The sequence below is a fragment of the Aotus nancymaae genome, unplaced genomic scaffold (assembly GCF_030222135.1).
Source record: "Aotus nancymaae isolate 86718 unplaced genomic scaffold, 86718_ANA_hifiasm-v0.15.2.pri h1tg000020l, whole genome shotgun sequence".
Taxonomy (NCBI): domain Eukaryota; kingdom Metazoa; phylum Chordata; class Mammalia; order Primates; family Aotidae; genus Aotus; species Aotus nancymaae.
In genome coordinates, this window is record NW_026988432.1 from 66,961,762 (window position 1) to 66,974,277 (window position 12,516).

Genomic DNA, 12,516 nt, shown 5'->3' on the forward strand with positions numbered 1-12,516 from the left:
TGTGAGAACTACAAAGATGTTAATATGCACTGACTCCAATTCCAAAGAGGCTGTAATTTGGAGCTTCTTTGATAAGGTAACAGAAATAATCATCATTTAAGGCAGTGTTTTTCTGATAGCTAATCACTTTCAGAACAATTTAACATATAGTTAAATGTAGACAAAAACAGTATTTATACATAATCATTTGAGTAATAACTTCTTACTGTGTTAAAATCATATAAAATTCACCATTTTAACCATATTAAAGTATACAATCAATGGCATTTAGTACATTTACAACTTTATGCAACCTTTGCCACTATTTAGCTCCAGAACATTGTCATCATCCCAAAAGGAACGCTGTACCCTTTAAGCAGTCACTCCCATTGCCACTTTCCCCAGCCAGGGGCAACCCCTAATCTGCTTTCTGTCTCTATGATTCACCTATTCCAGATATTTTATTTTAATGGAATCAGACATTATGTTGCTTTTTCTTTCTGGCTTCTTCACTTGGCATAATGTTTTCTAGGTTTACCCAAGTTATAGATGTATCAGGACTTTATTCCTTTTTACGGCTGAATAGTATTCCACTGTATGGATGACCACATTTCATTTAACTTTTCATCAGTTGATAAGCATCTAGCTTGTTTTCATCTTTTGGTTTTTGCAAATAGTGCTGCTGTGAACAATTTATATACAAATTTTTGTTTGAACGCTGGTTTTCAAATTTTCGAGGTATATACTGAGCAGTGGAGCTGCTAAATCATAAGGTTGTTCCATGTTTAACTAATTGAGGAACTACCAGACTGTTTTCCACAGCTTCACCATTTGAGATTCTTACCAGCAGTATATGAGGGTTTTAATTTCTCTGCATCCTTATCAACATTTGTCAGTCTTGGTTTTTTTAAATTATTGTTATTATAGCCATTCTAGTGGCTGTGAAATAGTATCTCCTTGTGGCTTTAATTAGCATTTTCCTAATGACTAGTGATATTGACCATCTTTTTATGTGCTTATTAGCCATGTTTTTTCTTTTTTGAGATGGAGCCTTGCTCTGTTGCCCAGGCTCGAATGCAGTGCACAACCTTAGTTCACCACAACCTCTGCCTCCCGGATTCAAGCAATTCTCCTGCATCAGCCTCCCAAGTAGCTGGGATTACAGGTGCGTGCGTGCCAACATGCCCAACTAAATTCTGCATATTTAGTAGAGATGGGGTTTCACTATGTTCGCCAGGCTGGTCTTGAACTCCTGACCTCATTATCCACCTGTCTTGGCCTCCCAAAGTGCTGGGATTACAGGCATTAGCCACTGCGCTCTGCCCATTTGTATATTTGTATATCTTCTTTGCAGAAATATCTATTCAAGTTTTTTGCCTATTTTTAAGTAGGGTTGTTGTTTTTTAGTTGTTGAGTTGCAAGTGTTCTCTCTATATTTTGTATCCTAGATCTTCATCAGATATACGATGTGCAAGTATTTTCTCTTATTCTGTGAGCTGTGTTTTGCCTGCCGCCCCGCTTTTTTTTTTTTTTTTAAAGAGTTGGGTGTTGTTCTGTCACCCAGGCTAGAGTGCAGTGGCGTGATCATGGCTCACTGCAGCCTGCAGCTCCAGGCTCATGTGATCCTCCCACCTTAGTCTCCTCATAGCTGGGACTACAGGTATGTGCCACCAAGCTTAGCTAATTTTTAAAATTTTTTGTAGAGATGGAGTCTTGCTGTGTTGCCCAAGCTGGTTTCAGACTCCTGGGCTTAAGTAATCCTTCCACTTCAGCCTCCTGCCTCAGCCTCTCAAGCAGCTATGACCACGACACATGCCACCATGCCCAGCTTTCCCTTTTTTGATTGTGCACTTTAATGCACAAAACTTTTAAATTTTGAAGTTTAATTTTTCTGTGTTTTTTTTTGTTGTTGTTGTTGTTGCATGTACTTTTGTTATTATAGGTAAGAAACCACTGCCAAATCCAAGATCATGAAAACTTACCCCATCTCTTCTCTAAAAGTGTTACAGTTTTAGTTTTTACATTTAGGTCTTTGATTCTTTTAAGTTAATTTTTTTTTTTTTTTTTTTGAGACGGAGTTTCGCTCTTGTTACCCAGGCTGGAGTGCAATGGCGCGATCTCGGCTCACCGCAACCTCCGCCTTCTGGGTTCAGGCAATTCTGCCTCAGCCTCCTGAGTAGCTGGGATTACAGGCACGCGCCACCATGCCCAGCTAATTTTTTGTATTTTTAGTAGAGACAGGGTTTCACCATGTTGACCAGGATGGTCTCGATCTCTTGACCTCGTGATCCACCCGCCTCGGCCTCCCAAAGTGCTGGGATTACAGGCGTGAGCCACTGCGCCCGGCCTTAAGTTAACTTTTGTATACAATGTGAGACCGAGGTCTAATATCCTTTCGTATATGGATATCCAGTTACCTCAGCCCTATTTATTGAAGAAACTATTCTTTTCTCATTGATTGATCTTGGCATGCTTGTTGAAATCAAGTGATGATAGACGTATGGGTTTATTTCTTCAGTCTTAGTTATATTCCATGAACCATGTGAATATGATCTAATCCACACCTTTATGGTATATTCTTATGCCAGCAGCACATTGTTTTGATTACTGTAGCTTTGTAGTAAGATTTGAAATTGGGAAATGTGTGTTCTCCAACTTTGTTCTTAAATACTGTTCTGGCTATTTGTGTTTTTGCACCTGTATTTGTAAGGGATTTGTATGTAGTTTCCTTTTGTAGTATGTTCTTCTGGCTTTGGTATTTGGGTAATACAGAACTCATAAAATGTTTAGAAGTGTTCCCTTATCTTCTACCTTTTGAAGAATTTGAGAAAGTTTGATTTTAATACTTCAAATGTTTGGTAGAATTCACCAGTGAAGTAATCTGGTGCTGGGATTTTCTTGGCTGCTTTTTCATTACTGATTCAATTTCTTTACTTATTTTAGGTCTGTTGATATTGTCTGTGTCTCCTTGAGTCAGTTTTCATAGTTTATTATTTTTAGAATTCACTAATTTTATCTAGATTATCTAATTCATTGGCCTATACTTTTTATTAGTATTGCCTTTAAATCTTTTTTGTTTCTTTAAGTTTGTATTTTTAATTCTGATACTAGTAATTTGAATCTACTCTCTATTTATCAGTTTGTTAATTTTGTTGATCTTTTCAAAGAACTAACTATTGCTTTTGTTGATTCACTCTTCCTATTCTCTATTTCATTTATCTCTGTACAAATCATTTTATTGCTTTCCTTCTGATAGCTTTGGATTTAGCTGATTTTTCTAGTTTATAAAAGTATGCAGTTTATTGATTTGAGACTTTCTTTTTTTTTCATGTAGCTGTTAACATCTACAAATTTCTATCTGAGTACTGATTTGCTGCCTTCTGTAAGTTTTGGTATGTTGTGTTTTGCTTTCATTTGTCTCAAAGTAGTTTCTTATTTTCTCTTGAAATTTTTCTTTGATTCATTGGTTGTTCAAGTGTGTGTTTAGTTTCCAAATACATGTGAAATTTTCACTTTTCCTTTGTTATTGATTTATAGTTTCATTCCATTGTAGTCAGATAATGTACTTTGTATGATTTAAGGTATTTAAAATTTATTGAGATTTGTTTGTGGTCTAATGTATTGTCATCCTGAAGAATGTTTCATTTGTACTTGAGAATGTATATTCTGCTGTTGTTTGGTGGAAAGTTCTACATATGGCTGTTAGGTCTAGTTGGTTTACAGTGTTGTTCAAGTTGTGTTTCTTTTTACTGACCTTCTGTCTAGTTGTTCTATCCATTATTGAAAGTGGGGTATTGAAATCTCCAACTATTGTCCTAGAACTGTTCATTTCTCCCTTCAATTCTGTCAGTGTTGGCATCAGATATGTAGGACTCTGTTGTGTGCACGTATGTTTATGGTTGTGATACCTTCTTTATGGATTGACCCTTCCTCACTATAGAGTGTTCTTCATTGTCTCTTGTAACAACTTTTATTTAAAGTCTGTTTTGTCTTATATTAGTATAAAATAGACACAGCAGCTCTCTTTTGGTTAGTATTTTCTTGGAATGTCTTTTTCTATCCTTTCATTTTAAACCTATGTGTGTCTTTATATCTAAAGTGAGTAGCTTGTAGATAGCATAAAGTTGGAACATGTTTCTTTATCCATTATGTGAATTTTGGACTATTAATTAGAAAGTATGATCCATTTACTTTAAAAGAGATTACAAATAAGAAAGAAATGTCTTTTGCCATTTAAAAATTTGTTTTCTATGTGTCTTTTAAAAAAATTCCTCAATTCTTCCATTACTGCTTTCTTTCATGTTTAACTGATTTTTTATAGTGTACTATTTGGATTTCCTTCTCATTCTTATTTCTGTATATGTTTTCTTAGTGATTGTCCTGAGATTTGCAATTAACATTTTAAATTTGTAACAATCTAGTTTGAATTAATATTCAATTTAGCTTCAATAGTATATAAAAACTCTGAATCTATATTGCTCCATTTACCCACCATGTTGTTATTGTCACAAATTATACCTTTATATATTGTGTGTCTATGCAAACAGATGTATAATTATTATTTTATGCATTTGTTTTTAAAATTATATAGAGAAAAAGAGGCATTACAAATTAAAAAATAATAATACTGGATTTCATATTTACCTAGGTAGCTAACTTTACTGGTGTTCTTTAGTTCTTCATTTTGCTTCCAGTTACTGTCTAGCGTTCTTTCATTTCAGCTTGAAGGTGTTGTGTTGGCATTTCTTGTAGGGGAGGTGGGTCTACTAGTATTGAACTCTCTTAGCCTTGTTTACCTATGGATGTCTTAATTTCTCCTTCATTTTGAAGGATAGTTTTGCCAATTTATAATTTTTGGTTGACAGTTTTTTTTTTTCTCTTTCGGCACTTTAAAAATGCCATCCAACTGCCTTCTTGCCCTCATAGTATCTAATGAGGAATAAGTTGATAATCTAATTGGTGATCCCCTGTTTATGACTACTTTGATCTTGCTACTTTTAAGATTTTCTCTTTGTCTCTGGCTTTCAACATTTAATAATGTCTCAGTGTGAATCTCTTTGAGTTTCTTTTACTTACAATTCATTGAGTTTGCTGGATATGTAGATTAATATCTTTCATCATATTTGAAAAGTTTGGGGCCATTATTCAAATATTCTTTCTGCTCCTTTTCTTTACTCTCCCTTCAAATATTCTTTTTGACTTTATTTCTTTTCAACTTCTGGGACTTCTGTTTTGGGTTTTTTACTTTTTTGAGATGGAGTTTTGCTCTTGTCACCCAGGCTGGGGTGCAGTGGCATGATCTTGGCTTACTGCAACCTCTATCTCCTAGGTTCAAGTGGTTCTCCTGCCTCAGCCTCCCTAGTAGCTGGGATTATACCATGTCTGGCTAACTTTTGTATTTTTTAGCAGAGACAAGGTTTTGTCATGTTGGCCAGGCTGGTCTCAAACTCCTCACCTCAGGCAATCTGCCCACCTTGGCCTCCCAAAGTCCTGGGATTACAGGTGTGAGTCACTGTGCCTGACCCTTCTGAGACCTTCATTATATATACATTATTATGTTGGTATGTGTCTCACATGTCTCTTAGGTTCTGTTTATTTTTCTTCATTCTTTTTTCTTTCTGCTTATAAGACCAGATAATTCTGACTGATAGATCTTTAAAAACACTATTTATTTTTCCTTAATTTCTATGTTTATTCAAAAACAAAAACAAAAACAAAAACAAAAACAGATATTTTTTTATTCTGCCATCTCAAATATGCTGTTGAACTGACCTAGTGAATTTTTAACTTCACTTAATGTGTTTTTCAGCTCCAGGATTTCTAATTCTAGTTGGTTTCTTTTCTTATTTCTATTTCTATATCTTTATTGATAGTCTCTGTTTGGTGGTATATTATTCTCCTCATTTCCTTGATCTCTTTGAGTATATTTAAGACAATTGATTCAAAGTCTTTGTCTAGCAAGTTCAACATCTGGCTTTCCTTGAGGACAGTTTTCATTAATTTCCTCTTTTTCTTGTAAATGGGCCCTATTTTCTTATTTCTTAGCATGCCTCATTTTTGTTGCAAATTGGATATTTCAAATATTTACATATAAAATATTATGTAATAATTCTGAAAATCAGATATTTCCCCCTGCCCAGGGTTTATTGGTGCTGCCTATTATGGGTTGAAGTAGTTTGTTAAGTGACATTTTCCAAACTATTTTTGTAAAGACTACATTCTTTGTTGCACGTGGTCATTGAAGTCTCTGTTCTGTTAGCTTAGCTGTTAGATAGAGCTTTCCCTAAGTGCCTAGAACAACAACAACAACAAAAAACCTTCCCTGCCCCAAAAACACTTTCCTAGGTTTTCAGATTGACTTCCACGGAGGAAACTCATTCCATGTTTAGCCAGGTTGCTTACAACTCTGCCTTAGCCCTAACTTCCTGCTTGCACAGAACATAAAGGTCAGCCAGAGTTAAAAGCTTAGGGTCCTCTCTGGTCTTTTGTGAACATATTTCTGGTCTTGGGCATGAATATAACCTTCTAGTTTCCTCAGTATATATGGAAACTTTTCAAAGGCCTTGTTCCCCTGTGTATCTCTTTCCCAAACTTCTTCTTTCCCAGATTTTTTTGGCTTGCCTGCTGCCTACCCTTTAGGTATATTTACCTTTAAACACATTTGACAAACACTGCCTGGAAAGCCACTCAGGCCTGAGAAAACTCTGTGGTGGGCAAAACAAAGTTTAGCCCCATGGGCCAATCCCTCAGGGAGCCACCAGGCAGATCAATGTCCACCTACACAGTTCTCCAAGAACAAGCCCACACCGCTGTATCTAGCACCAGCAAGCAAGCCATGAACACAGGTCCTATATTCATGGCTACTGCCATACTCTGGAACAGAGGACCAGGGGCGGATTTGTTGAAATGCTACCACAATCTCTTTACAAATTTCAGCAGCTTCTTTCTTCTTTAACCATTCTCCTTGTTGTCGTAAGTTTTTAAATTAAATTCCAGAGACATGAAAAAGCTAATTGTAACAACTCTTGCTTGTGTAATCATTGCTTTAGTGGAGGGAGTTAGTTTTGGAGTTCCCTATTCTATTTTCAGCCACAAAATAATGTTTTAACCTAAACTTGTCTAGAATTGTTAATCCTGTTTTGTATTTAATAACACAAGTTTTGCTGATCCCAGAAAATATCTCTGATGAAAAATCTTTCCTGTGCTGAAAGCCCAAGGCCTTGCCAACTCTTTAAACAAAAATTTTAAAATGTATTTTTATAGTAGTCACTGAAGTATGGCCTACTCCATAATTTAAAAAATCCTTGATTACCTCAAAATAAAATCTTTGTATTATTGACTCTGTTTTAAATACTCAAGCCTTTCTCTTTTCTAATGTATTTTATAATCTGTTTTTAAAAAAAAATAATGTTTACAAACAGGAAGCTGATACCAATACTGTTTTACTGTGTTCCATCTCTCAGAAAAAATTCCAGAACAACTTTCAGGAATGGGAACTTGCCTCTTTATAATTGTCAGGTTATTTTGGCACATGTGGGGTATCTGTAACTTTACAATCTTGCCCCACAAGCTCTGGTTCTAAAACTTTATTACCAAGCACTATGGAATAATAGAAACAACTCTCATGCAAAATACCAACATCTCATAACAACCAGTACAAAAATAGTTATTCCACTTGTTCCTGTAAGGCCTATGAAGTCCCAGCATTGGTCTTCACGCTAATTACATAACCTAACTACCTTTTTCCCGGGAGTCATGCAAAGACACACTGGAATGTGAAGGTGCTATGGCTTGGATGTTACCAGATCTCATGTGGAAATTGGATCCCCAGTGTTGGAGGTGGGGCCTAATAGAAGATGTCTGGGCCATGGGGGTGGATCCCTCACACTATTAGTTTCCATGAGAGCTAGTTGTTAAAAAGAGTCTGGCACCTCCCCGCCCTTGCTTCCTCTCTCACTATGTGATCTCTGCACATGCCAGCTCCCCTTCACACTCCACCATGAGTGGAAGCAGCCTGAGATCCTCACCAGATGCCCAGTCTTCCATCCAGCAGACTGGTGAGGCAAATAAACCTTTTTTCTTTAGAAATTACCCAGTCTCAGGTATTGCTGATCAGACTAAGATAAATAGCAGGTTAGCTAATCCTAGATGGCATGACTTAAATCAATTATTCTAAATTCAAACATTTTGGTAGTTTTTCACTAATTTTTACATGGCCACCATTAAGTAAATTGATCAATGAGCCTAAGCCCATCCACTATTTAAGAACAGCAAATATGTTGAAACAAACAAGACTTTGCCCTCAAAGAAACCTTGGAAACTATCTAGTTCTACTCCACACGCAATGCTGTGATCCCCTCAATGCTGTAACTGATAGAGAATTTCCAGTGTCAGCTTGGACACTTCCAGAGACATTACTCAGTTCTCCAAGGCTTCTCATTCCATTTTAGAAGACGTGTAATTTCTGTCCTGATACCACTTGGACACCACTGCTTTAAGTCTCTGCTCCATTCTTGCTCCTTTGGTCAAGCTCCAGTTTGACAAATTAACATTTCTATGAAAATGCTGAATAAAATAGATGTGGATGAATCAATGAAAATAATATTAGTACCACTATTCGCCTATCCTGGACCAATTCTGGTGGAATAGATAAATTACAGTTTTTAAAATAAGACTTAAGTTCATTTTAGAATTGATGTCTTCAAAGATTTGGAAGCCAGAGTTATGTCTTTTATGTTACATGATGTAGAAATGCAAAGATTCAATAAGCCATTAGTATAAGAACTTGCAAAGATTGAAAGTTTGTCACAAATAAATAATTTCTATGTACTTGTTGCATCTATGTGGAAGCTATTCCAGTGCACTGGCAACTTTACCTCTGTCTCTGGCATCTGAGGCATGCATCATATGTAATTCACAAAATAGCAGATACAGCATGTAGATACTTGCTAAAATATTTTACTTTTGACAGATTCAGTGGTTATCAAAGCTCATAGAAGATACTTAATTGCAACAGAAGAACCAGATTAGTCTGCAGGGCAAGACATTAGTGCATGTCAAGGGAGCTGTTGAAGCCAGGTCCTCCGAGTTTCATTTCCATGAGGGGCCAAGAAGCTTCGAGAGCTGGACATTTTTTCAGGGGATGATAAAGTGGGGAACATCACCTTGGTTTGACAGCAAGTGGTTGTATTTAGAGCAGAGGAGTGAGCTATCAACTTAAATTTTAATTATCTTAGTGCTTTATTGTTTGTGCTTTTGAATGGTTGATCTATATTCTTGGCTTTGATCTTATTGCATTCGTTTATATTGTATGGTTAAATTGTTTGAGTTCTTTAATCTGCAATCAGCGTTTCTTTATTTACTTATTTATATCCTACTTTATTCCAAAAATGATTCAAGGCAGCTTACGGAAATACCTACAATTCATCAAGACCAAATAGAATATAAAAATAGCTGAGTGCATCTGGATGACCAGAATGTCGGGCTATGAAAATAAGAACAATCCAGATGTGGCCTTGGAATACTTATAATGTGCTGTCAAATCTTAAACCCTAGCTCCTGTAGGTGAGCCATATTTAATGTCAGCCTTTCTAGATGCTAAAGTGGTAATGTGGCTTAAAATTTCATATGACTTGAACAAGTTAATTGCTCAGGAAAAGGCACAATTGTTTCTGACAGCAGGGAGAGATTTCTCATTTGTGGGAAATTTATTCAACACAGAGGAATTCACTTGTTTATTGCTCAGCATGATACCCTCATTCCAGCAGGAATGCAGACGCTGTTGTATCTTTTAGAATATGGACTAAGGATACTAGCGCTACATACCCTGGTCTACCCCACATTTCATTCAAGAATGGACATTTTCAGTTAAATTTGCAACCCTGGGCCCATCTGAAATTAGCCTTCACTGCTCCAAGGATCTTTAGGAAACATAATTCTCTTATTTGTGTGTATCTTTGATGTATGTGGCTTTTACGTTTGAATTACTGCATTAAACACAGTGGTCTTCCTTACCAGAGCTTTGTGTAGCAAGATTTGACTTTCATCCTTCAGCTAAATCTAATTAAGAAAATTAACTGAAGGAACTTCCCATAAAAGTGAGATGTTATTATGTGCTAATGAAAGGCAGATTGATGGAGCAAGTCTCCTAGCTACTCAAGTCATAAACTGGAGGTCTCATTCCCATCAAAGAGGCTTAATTGTCTGTTCCCAGAGCTTTCACATAATTAAGGTATGCTCTTATTAGGTGTCAGTAAATGCCCAGAGGATGCAGTCTGCACGCAGAATATGCTCTGTTGAATATTTGATGTGATGGTATTTGTTAAACCCATCCAAGTTTAAAACTCTGAATTGCTCTCCTTTTTCACAGCAATACCACTTACTGTGTAACCTCCGTGTGGAAGGATTCTTGCTTTACAAAATGCATCCAAGGATGTTCTTGGATAGACTTTTGTTGGGAGAGGGGTGGCCGTGACCATCACCATCCTTAGAGGGGCTCCGTGTGTAGCCTCACGGGTCTCTCTCCTCTGAAGTTAATCATTGCTGTGTCTCCCACCTTCATGCCAGCTCTCTCACACAATGGCTGGGTGTGGGGAGTCACGTTTACCAGGGTCCCTCCTGCCCTGCCAGTCTACTCCTGACCAAAGACAGTAAACCCCGATGGCATGGCTTCGCCCAGAATCTAGAGGATCTCAGCACTGGCAGTATAAGGCTAAGAATTATTGTTTCCCTCAGTTGTGGATCATCCCCTTGCGCTGCTCGGGAAGGGACGGCCTTCCAGATGCGAGCCCATCGATGCTGCGCTCTCTCCTGACTTCTCTCTGTTCCCTTCCTCCTATCCTCTGGCACAGGGATTTCTTAAAGTCCTCAATCCAGGGTAGCATCTCCTCTGGGAAATAAATCCCTGCGCTTCCTAAGATGGGTGCGTGTGTATGTGTGTGTGAGAATCTGTGTCTGTATTTGTGTGTGAGTGTCTGTGTGTCTCTGTGTGTGTCTGAGTATATGTGTGCCTGTGTGATATGTGTGCCTGTGTGGTATATGAGTGTCTCTGTGTGTGTCCCTATGGGATTCCATGTGTATGTGGGGTGGGGGTGGGGGTTGTGTCTCTCTGTGTGTGTCATGTGTGGGTGGGGCGGGTACACCCTCTGGGTCTTCTTTGCCCTACACACTGGCATCGGGGCGTCATGGGGGCTCTTTCCTTGCCGGGTCACAGCCTGCTCGCCACCAAAGGAGACATGTGGCCCCATGAATGGGCGGGAGGAGAGTCCTCATTGCTCCTCAGCGCCCTGCCAGCCTGGCTGAGGCTGATTTCCCTACAGGAGGCAATCAAGCCACAGCCACATGAGTACTGCTTCTTTCTTTTCTTTCCTAATAATTGTCATTTTAAGAAGCATTTGACCCTTCCCTGGAATTGCTTACAATGCAAGAGTCAACCCCAAATATTTTTTTTTTTTTAATTTTAAACCTCCAAATGTGAAAAATACCAGAGTTACTCAAACATACCTTTCCTCTCAAATCTCATATCGTCAATCCTCAACCTGTTCCCCCAACCTTCAGGCTCGGGATATCGCTCTTAGATGGGCATCCACACCTTCGCACCTTAACTGCAAGTGGCGCTCTCAGGCACCAGGCCCCAGGCTCTTGCGGGCTCATTCTCCACTGATGAGTCTTTCCTTAGACTGTCATCCCTGGCCATGTGCTGTGACTCACACCTATTATCCCAGCACATCGGGAAGCTGAGGCAGGAGGATTACTTGAGCCCAGGAGTTTGAGGCCAGCTTGGACAACATAGTGAGACCCTGACTCTACCTAAAAAAATTAAAAATTAGCCAGGCATGGTGGCACACTCCTGTGGTCCCAGCTACTTGGGAAGCTGAGGTGGGAGGATCACTTGAGCCTAAGAGGTTGAGGCTGCAGTGAGCTGTGATTATGCCACTGCACTCCAGCCTGAGTGACAGAGCAGAACTCTATCTCAAACAAAAAGGAAAGAAGGAAGGAAGGAAAGAAGGAAGGAAGGAAGGAAGGAAGGAAAGAAGGAAAGAAGGAAGGAAGAAAAGAAAGAAAGAAAGAAAGAAAGAAGGAAGGAAAGAAGGAAAGAAGGAAAGAAGGAAAGAAGGAAGGAAAGAGGGAAGGAAAGAAGGAGGGAAAAGGAAGAAAGAGAGAAAGCTCCCAGTTTTTCCTGAGCTGTTGGAATGCCACTCATGTCAGCCCTCCCTAATGCACCCCACATCTCACCCCTTGGAGTGGGGGGCTTTAGTCTCCTTGGCAGCACTTTCCACATTTGTAATTTCTAAAAATGTGATTTACTATCTGTCTCTTGCTGTGAAAGTGAGCTCCTCGAGGAAAGGGACTGTTCCTGACTTGTCCCTGTCTGTGCCCTTGGCACATCTCAGTGCCTTGCACATGGAACACTTTTGGCAAAATATGTTCTGATGAGCAAGCAAACACCACATGTGGCAGCTGGGTCCCCAACCGGCCTTACAGCCTGGCTTCATTAAAAACTGCTCTACGCAGAATTCAAAGTTTCAGAATGTTACA